The 10098-nt window shown below is 45.5% G+C and overlaps 1 pseudogene; it reads left to right on the top strand.

The window, feature by feature from the left end:
- LOC124995334 (probable ribosome biogenesis protein RLP24) lies at positions 1–484 on the top strand (annotated as a pseudogene).
- The last annotated feature ends 9614 nt before the right edge of the window (positions 485–10098 follow it).

The raw sequence follows: 10098 nt of genomic DNA, 5'->3' as shown, positions 1-10098 counted from the left end.
ATGTTACACAAGAAATGTTATTTCTGTTCAGGTGCCATCTACCTTGGCCACAGGAGGACATTTGTCTGCAAGGATTGCAAGATCTTCCGGTTCTATAAACACAAATGTTATAAAACTCTTAAAAGAAGTGAAATCCTTGCAAGTTCAGGTGGACAAAAGCATTCTGGAAAGCAACTGGTAAAGGGCCGATGGTGGATTGCTCATTTGAATTTGAAAAATGTAGAAATGACCCTGTCAAAGACGAGCAGGAGCTATGGAATAGAACTATCCATGCAATGAAGAGAGCCTAAGAGATCACACAGAAACGCTGTGCTAAATTCATAATTAACAGGTTGGAGGAAAATAAAGAGCTGAGGAAAGTTCAGAACATCAAAGGAGTCAAGCAAAACATCCATCTTATTCTCATGACGGCAAAGGGAAGCAGCTGGAAGAAAACATGGTACGGCAATGTACAACAGGATGTGACATGGAGAATGTTTCTTAAAAATCTCACTGTGACCTTTCCTATGTGTAAGATTTGAAAATCTCCTTTGGAGACTTAGAACTTACAATTTACTGATTTTTTTTTTTTAACGTAAGTTCATTCGGATGAAAGGTGATTAAAAATACTTCTCTCTCACAATGCTGCTGCAAATCATCAGATTATGGCTGTTACGTTGTATCTCAATGTGAAGTCTTCAATGATAGTTGTGCTATGTAAATGATGAAGATTCTGTTTGTAAATAACAGAAGTGAATTGTGAACATAAAATAGTTTGGGTAATGGCTCTAGGAAGCATTTATGGAACTACTTACAGAAATTCATTACTTAAAGAAAGAATGGAGGAACTTTGGATTGGGCAGAGAGGAGTGAGGGGAGGGGAGGGAGGAGGGGTGGGAAAGATGGTGGAATGAGACAGACATCATTACCCTATGTACATGTATGATCACAAGAATTGTGGGACTCTACATCGTGTACAACCAGAGAAATGAAAAGTTGGCTCCATTTGTGTACAATGAATCGAAATGCATTCTGTTGTCATGTATAACTAGTTGGGACAAATAAAAATAAAAAATTTAAAAAGGAAATTCATTGCTTAGTGATAAGTAAAATAACATTAATAACATTTATATAATATATATGCATGCTATTGGATTATACTAATTTAAAATTGGTTTATCTTCTGTTGATTTGAACATTTTATCATTAATGAAAATATGATTCATCATATCTCTTTAATTCTGGTGTGATGATGCAGAGAAAAGAGGAGACCAAAAGGCATCAGAAGGATATATTCATAATATTCACAAGAAATTAACGTTCCTGAAAATATTTATGAACATTTTATTCATAAGTGTGTGTAGAAGGAGATATTCTTCATTTATATCTAAGAATATATTCTTAATAAATATATGTATGTTAGAAGAATACGTTCTGGAATATTGGAATTTTTATTCTTTATTTTTTTATATTCTTTTTCTGCTCCTCCACCTCCACCTCTCTTTGTCCTGTTGCTTCCCTGTTCTCTGACCCTCTTTCTCTCTGACCCTCAATCTTCTCTCCCCTGGCCCCCAGTGTTCCCGCTGTCTGCTGGCACTGACCCCCTCTCGGTCTTCCTCCTAACAGAGGGTCCTTCTGTCTACCTCAGCTCTCTCCAGTCGCAGCAGCTCAGAACCAAGGGCAAAGCGAGACAACAGGCATGAACCGCAAAATACTGTTACCAGGACAAAAGTAGACCAGTCAACGAAAAGCAAATCGAAATCTTAAAAAGCTGTTAAAGTCATCCCACCTCCTGAAAAATCTCCATAAATTTTAGAAAGTTAAAAGAAGTAAATCAGGGGCATTACTCCTTCAGGGAAGTGTCTGAGCACACTGACCTGCTTCCTCATGCAGGGCTCCTCCCGGGCAGGAATGGCTTTAGTTTATCTCTTTGTCCCTAGTGCCAAGCGCAAAGTTGGCATCCTCAAAGCTTCGTTAGAGAAGAATGGGCACATTGAGGGTTCCAACACAACACCAGGGCCAGAACGGGGGTAACAAAGTTGCTTTTGGAGCTGTGCTGGCCTCCCAGCAGCCTGTATAACCTGTCTGTTGTCTTGGCATTTGGGAGACTGCAGGGAATTTCCAGAGGACTTTGCCACCTAGAGCTAGTTGGTGGGAGCCTGAGGCGGAGCGCCAGGACAGCTTGGAGCTGGAGTATCATCTTGCCATTGGTCATTAAGATCCTGGGCTCTAAAATAAGATGCAAGAGAGCATCTGCCTGACGGGATCTTCACAGATGTCTGTGTTTGTCCTGACTGGACCTCCTCCCTTACTGTCCCCTGCATGCACTGAGGTTCACTGAAAGGTCTCCCAAATGTATGAGCACTGTGTGTGGACTCAGAAGAGCCAGAAGCAGCCCTTGACCTCCAGGCTTCTAGGCCAGGTAACGAGGCAGGTGGGAGCATAGGTCATGTCCACGGGGGGTGGGAGGGTGATGGCTGCAATCACAGGAATCTGGCCATACTGTGCTGCCTAGGGACAGCGGGCACAGGGATGCCCATTTGTGAGGAGAAGGCTTGGTTAGTGCTGGAGGTTGGGTTCCTGGGGTCTACTTCTCTTCTTTTACAGAGGCAGCTGAACTCAGAACTGGATTTGAAGACTGTGCAGCTGTGCATCAGATGACGGGTGGGGAGGAGGTGGGAGTATCATTTGGAAAGGAGGAAAGAGTATGGGGCAGGATCCAGCAGTCAGAAACAGCACAGGTCGCCTGGCATTATGAGCAGCTTGGGAGAAGTGGGAGGAGGTTTTTTTTTGGGGGGGGGAGGTTGCTGATGGGTGAGGGGAAGATTCCGCTGAAGAGGAAGGCAGTTGAAGTTTTTATCTTGTGGCAATGGGGAGCTCCTGAAAGATTTTCAGCAAAGGAAAGGCATGATCAGATTTTAATTTGACCAAGATTGCCCTGTTGTAGGGTTTAGACAGGAGGGACCCTGTAGCAAGCTGTTCTCTCAGCCCAAGTGCAAGATCATGGAGTCTGGCCCTGGTCAGTAGCAGTGGATTGGGGAGCAGGAGACCCATTCAAGATAGCTTTACAAAAGAACGCAGGTAGGACTGAAATATGTATTATGCTCCTGCTGTGTTCAAGAACACAGGTGGGAGTGTGAGAGAGAGGAGAGGGACAGAGATGTAGGGCACTGGAGGGGTGGACATGCATCCCTTACCATGTGTTCACTGAGTGTCCACCTGGCTCATGCACACAGGAAATATGACACAATGCCCAAAGCAGCAAGTGTGCAAGGAGCACTTTTGTGCAGTGCCGTGGGAATCCAGGGGCAGGAGGGACCTTGGACTGTGAGGTGTGCCATGCTCTAGGGAGGCCACCTCAGGCAGGGGGAACAGCATGAGCTGACACAGTGATGGAAAGCCCCAGGAACTGTGGTTTGGGGGTACCGACAGAGGGTTAGAGGGGGACAGAGAGACACATGACCAGGACAACCAGGGGTGGACTGTGGTGAGCCTCAGACGTTGGCCTGGGAAGCAGGGGTAGCTGGGTCAGACACAGGGGGCACAAAACCTCCTGAGCAAGGTGGAGGCATGCCTGAGCTGTGCTTTACAAAGACAAATCTTGTACCATGTTCAGTACAGCTGGAAGGGCCAAGCCTCCCTGAATGGGAATACCAGCAGGTGGCTGTTGGCATGGCCGCTGTGAGATGATCAGGCTCTAGATGAGGGTCTGGCAGAGAGAATGAAGCTGAAGGGACAGCCATGTGACATATTGCAAAGGCAACCTTGAGCATGTGCATGTTTGTTTGTTCACCAGGCTCTGCGGGGCACCGGCAGTGTAGGCAGATTTGAGCACAGTTAACAAGATCCTGAGCTTAGTGAGCTCAACGGCCAGAGGGGAGAAGAGAGAAAGGCAGAAGATCAGTTGCCCTTGGATTAGGTGCTGGTACTGTACCAGAAACTGATACGTATGATCTCATTTGATCTCAAAGCTACAGTCAAATGGGATAGGATTATCCTCATCCCTTGGGCAGGGAAGCAGGCTCTGATGGTCCAAGGTCAAGTTCATAACCACATTATTCTTTCAACAGTTATTTCTACATGCCAAATCCAAGATTGAACACACAGAGAATCCAAGATCCCTAACACAAGGGCCTGCCCTCAGGTCTGGAGGGGAGATCCTGGCAGAAGTAGGGGATGTGGCGGGGGCACTAATCAGAGCAGCAATGTGATCTGAATTCTGGCTTAACATGACCATTCTGTTCACTGTGTAGACAGCAGAACCACAGGAAGGTGAGGGCGAGAGCCAGGCAGATGAAGATTGCTGTCATTGATCAGGAGAGAGGGTGGTGGCCTGGCTGCATTGCCATCTGTGTGTCACAGTTGTGATTCAGAGCTCTGCTTAACCCTCTGAAGAGCTGGGATTCCAGGGTTTTCCACTTGACTTCAGCACTAACTCACCCTGTTGGGTCTCTGGATATGTCTCTTTAGCAAGGTCAACACGAGGTGCTTGGGCTCAAGTGTCTTTAAGGTTCCTCTCCTCTCTAAAGATCGAGGTCATTACTTGCTTACATTTTTCCCAATGACTTTGCTGTCTAACTTCATGTCATGGCCTCATATGATCCCTCCTCCTTCCACATCATTTTCTACTACTCTCCCTTTCTTTTATCTGCCCCAGACACACTGACCTCCTTTTCATCCCTCAAATAGTCAAGCTTGTTCCAACCACAAGGCCTTGGCACCTGTTATTCCTACAACCTAAGACACATTCACCATAGATAATTACATGACCAGATTCTTTTCAACCTTCTGGTCTCAACTTAAATTTCACTTTCTCATGGAGATTGTTTCTGACTATGTTAAGATACATAGACTTTCTTTCAATCACACCATATCACTTCTACTAGTTTGTATTTCTTCCAGAACTGTAGTAAATCATAGTCATCTTATTAATAAATGAAATCATCTTATTTAGTTGCTTATATTTTTTGTCTTCTTAATACAATGTCAGTGCCATGAAGACAGAGACCTTGTCTTCGTGCACCATGACATATCCAGTGCCAAGAATGGCGTGGTCAGGACATAGTAGATTGTACCCAGTGAGTATTTGTTGAATGAAATAAATAAATGAAGGAGTGAGTCATCTTTCAGCTTTTTATGATCTAAAACAAGATGTTATCCATTTCCTGAGCCAGAAGTTTTTTTAAAATTTAAATTACTAAAAACCCAGTTCTAAGGAAGGAAATGATCATGTATTTTCCTGAATGAATCTTTCTTAAATTATTAAATCAAGGCTTTGCAAACTGTCAAGTTTAAGTGGAAACCATCTTTGGAGCCAGGCAGACCTGGACTGAATGCCAGCTCCATTGCTTGCTAGCTGCGGAGGCGCACGCAGGTTCCTAAGCTCTTGAGCGGAGCTTCACTGCAGTGATGGGGGGTGATGACACTTACCTTAGAGGAGGCATTAAACTAGACATTGGCTATAAAGCGACTGGGCGCAGCTGGTGCCCAAAGGAGACCAAGTCCTCCTGTCCAAGGAGTGAGCCCGCTTCTCTCTCCCAGCTGTGGCCTCCTGAGGGCAGCTTTGTCTTTATCTTTTCCTCTGTGGAATCTGCACAGGTCCAGAAGACCAACATGTTTGTTGAACAAGTGGTAAAATCTACTCCAAGGCCCTTGTCTTAGTTCTGGTTGCTATATACTATATATATATATATATATATATATGTATATATATATATATATGTATGTATATATATATACTTGCACACTTGGTGACTTGTAAGCAACAAAAACATATTTCTCACATTCTGAAGGCTGGATGCTGCCTTCTCCTGTATCAGCAAAAGGAGCAAAGAAGGTGAGAAAACTCTGGAGTACCCTTTATGTAGACTCCAATCCTATGAGGTCTCCACTCATGACCTAATCTCCTCCCCAAAGCTCTGCTCTTCATACCATCGCCTTAGGAGTTAGGATTTCAACAAATGAATTTTGAGGGAAACACAAACATGCAGTCCATAGCAACCCTTATTCTACAGATGAGGACACCGTAGCCCAGAGAGGCAAAGGGGCTCTTTAGATCACACAGTATTTGAATGGCAGAGTGTAGCTTAGAAACGGACTTAGAGTCCAGTGCTTTTAAACAGCCCCCCTGCCCCCACCTGGGGACCCTGCTACTTCCATTTCATTCATTGTTCATGCACAGCCTCTAGATCCTGTGCCAGAGTTTACATACATCCACACAGCTTCCCAAGGCTCAGGGGGATTTTTCGGCTGCAAGGGGGCCTATAACCAAGCTAGTAAACAATGCTGAAATACTTCACTGTCTTTATAAAAAGTGCTTACACACGGGCTTACTAACTGGCTTACAATGGTAAACTGTCCCTGAATAAATTCTCACTGCCTGGAAGTGTAGGCAGAGGGTCACCCTCTCCTATCCACCAGCCTCTAGCCTTACCATTCTGTGGGTTCACATGCTTCCTGGTGCCACTTCTGTGCCTGGCCTTGTGCTGGCCCTGGGCCTCTGAGTACCAGTAGACCAGGCTGGCAGGTAAGCGTGGATGTGGGCAGTGACCATACGGTGTCATCTGAACAGAGCCTAGACAGAGGGAGAGCAGGAAGTTGGGGGAGCCTGTCACCCAGGCTGGCAGAAGCTGCAAGGAAAGCTTCCTGGAGGAGAGGGCATCTGACTTTCATTTTTCTTTCTTAATGAGAAGAATTTTCTTGTCCTGGCAACGTGGTTTTCATCAAGCCTAGAAAACATGGTTAAGGAGACACAAACTCTTTCAAAGGTTTTGCTTCATGGGGGTTGTGTAATTTGATTTGCCCATGGGATCACCACAATGTCTTATATCTGATCCTGAAAAAAACAAAACAAACAAACAAACAAAAAACAACAACAAAAATAAACAAGATAAACAAAATCCTTTTGCAAAATCCTGTGGTGTAAAAAGTATAGGGCTTAACAACAAGTTTGGGGCAGACTGAAAACCAAATAAATGGTCTTTATAAGCACAGCTCTACCAAAAATAGCTGTAGTCCAAACTCAGCAGCAGCAGAACTGAATCACTACTAGCATTTGCTCCCAGCATCACAGTCACTTTGTCCCTGCAGCTCTAAACCTGTGGTGTGTTTTTATTTTTGGTCCCATGCATTGAACCTAGAGCCTCGCACATGCTAAGCATGCACTGAGCTACACCCCCACCCCTTTGAACGCGGGATTTTTACTTCTTCTGAGAAGAGGAACCTTTAAAGCATACACTTGTAATAGAGATTGAATGCATCAAAATGAGAAATCCGAGCTATGGTTTAGACTTCTTCAAAAACTTAATTGTTTTTTTCTTAAGGACAAGAGGAAGCATCTCCGCAGCTTCTTCATCTGCACTCTCAGCTTCCCCAAAGAGCTGAACATAGTTGACGGGGTGGTGCTTCTGGAAGCCACCAAACCGGCACCTACTCTCTCCAGCAGGATTTTTGGGGTGTGTGTGATTTCTAGGTCTTCTTAGAATGTTCCCCATTCCTTCAAAACATGAACTTGCTGGAAAATATTGCAAAAGAACCTACAGGACCTGACATTTCAATGGCAGAGACTTTTGAATCTTCCTAGGAGAGGGGGATTTAAAGTGGCTGCTTCCGCAGAAAGTTTTCACTGAACCTCTGGCCGCTCCTTTTTTTCTGCTGATGAGGTAGCACTCACACTCTTACACACTCTTTTCTTCAACTATTGCAACAGTTTTGTGGATTGAGACATATAGATGGCAGCTGCTGCACCCACCACTCCCTCTCCTGGGGCAGGGAAAGGAATTAACAACTGCCAAGGACCCCCAGGCCACAGGCCTTGTGCCAGACACCTGCCATATGCCACCTAATTTCTTCCTCCCAACAGCTTGGGCTTATTTCTCAGACAATCTGATGCTATCCTCACTTTTCAGGGGAGGAACATGGAGCTTGGAAATATGTAAGGTCATCTGTCGAGAAGTGACAGGGCAGGTTGGGTGGTGCCTCACGGAGCCAAACCAGCAGCCCCCAGCATAATGGATGAGGTTTTCCTGCTGCAGAACAGCCCCTGCAAGCCCTTCCTGGCCAAGAGCAGGAAGCCCACGCCTCAGCAGGACCACGTGAGTTATGATTCCCACTTAGTGAACATTTATTATGATCCAGGCGCTGTGCCCAATGCCCTGTGATGTTATCGCTTCAAACTTCTCTTAAATGCCATGAAATAGGATTTTGAAACTCAATTCACAGGTGAGGAATCTGAGGCAAAGAGAATCAACAACCCGCCCAAGGTTACAGGGTTTATTAAACAAAGGGCTGGGATCTAAATCTACATCTAACTGACTTCCTGTGAACCTGAGGGTGCAGGGTGATGTAGTCTGATAGGACTAAGCCAACTTCCTGTTTGTCTCCGTGTCCATGGAGGCACCAAAGATCAAGGGTAAGACAGCTTACAGGGGACACACTAAGAGACAAAACCCCACTGTGGAGATGCACAGAAGGCTGTGACTTCAGAGGATGAATAAGTGGACAGTAATGCCCACCTCTGCCTGCTCACACCCTGTCCCAATCCCCATGTGGAAGGAAATTTCTTCCTCACTTGGGCCAACTGAAGGGGGCTTCCTTCCAAGGAATCAACCAGAGAATGTGGCCTGTGTTCTCACTGCAAGATGCTGGATTGCAAGGGTCACAGTTCAAGAGAACTTTCTAGAAGGGCAGGAGACCCTCAGAGGGGATAGACAAGAACTGGGTTGAGAGAGGAGGCCAGACAAGGCAAAGCCAAGTGAAGGGACCTTGGCAGGAGATCCCTGGTGAAAAGGAAGTGTTATTAGTGACACAGGGGCCCTCACACAGGACAAACACCAATAATAACTATCTTGAAGAACACCCCAATGCCAAGTTGTAGTTGCAATAATCAAATTAGACCTTGCCTATTCCTTTCCTCACTGTTCATCAGCACCTGATGGGAATGACTGGGGGGATGAAAGCACTAGACAGTGGGGGTAGAGGTGCCCAGTCCACAGGGGGCTCCTTCAAGACCACTGAGCTAGTTGTCACCCCTTTGGGTACTGTGCTTAGTCACTCCCAAGGGACAATCTGAGGCCTAGGGACAATCATCAAAATGGTGAACTTTCTTGTAATGATGAAATACTCCACATCTGAAATTTATCACTTTCCCCATTTCCTACATTTGTGAAGTTTCAATCTAAAATCCTTTAAATATTGCCATTCCTCTGCCCTTTTTTTAGTCAGCTTTGTATCACTGTGACCTGACAAGAACAATGTGGAGAAGGAAAAGTTATTTTGGCTCATGGTTTCAGAGGTTCAATCAGTCCACGGTTAGCGGACTCCACAGCTCTGGGCACAGGGTGAGGCAAGAACATCATGGCGGAAAGGCATGGAAGAGGGAAACAGCTCAGGACATGGCAATCAGGAAGCAGAGAGAGCTCTGCTCACCAGGGACAAAATATGAACCCCAAAGGTACGCCTCCAGTGACCTATCTCCTTCAGTCATACCCTACGTACTACAGTTACCACCCAGTTAATCCACATCAGTGGCTTAATCATCCAATTACGTACAACTCTTATAAGCTAATCATTTCACCTCTGAAAATTCTTGCATTGTCTCACACATGGAAAAAGGAGTGGGAGATGCCTGTTGTTTAAATTAACATCTGGCCACAATGTGCCACCTACATTCCATCCCTCCCCTTCTTTGAGCACAGATATTCCTGAGGAAGTTGGCTCTGGGCAGGAATGCCTTAGACAGGAGGCAGTTGTGGGAAGAGCCCAGTGCTGACATCACCTTTGTACCAGGAATCTTCTCAGGCTCCTGGGGAGCAGACTGGAGACAGCTGTTTTATAGAGATGAGAGGAAATGCCTCTCCCCTCAGGCAGGGCTCACCTGTCACAGTGTCTCTGCAAGGTCCCCTGGGCTGCTCCTTAACTTTGTACTTTTTGTGACTCACTGGTGTCATGCCACCCAGGATCAACTGGGCTTAGGGAGACTTTGCCAACCTAATCAAGGCCAAGGGAGATCCCAAAGCAAACATCACTTACTTTGAGATGAGGGTGGGAGGCATATTGCTCCAACAATGACAGCAATAAGCATTGTTTTTTCCATCTTCATATTTATTGGCATCTGCCACC

The sequence above is a fragment of the Sciurus carolinensis genome, chromosome 11 (genome assembly GCF_902686445.1).
Source record: "Sciurus carolinensis chromosome 11, mSciCar1.2, whole genome shotgun sequence".
Classification (NCBI taxonomy): Eukaryota; Metazoa; Chordata; class Mammalia; order Rodentia; family Sciuridae; genus Sciurus; species Sciurus carolinensis.
This window is presented reverse-complemented; position numbering and strand designations above follow the sequence as displayed.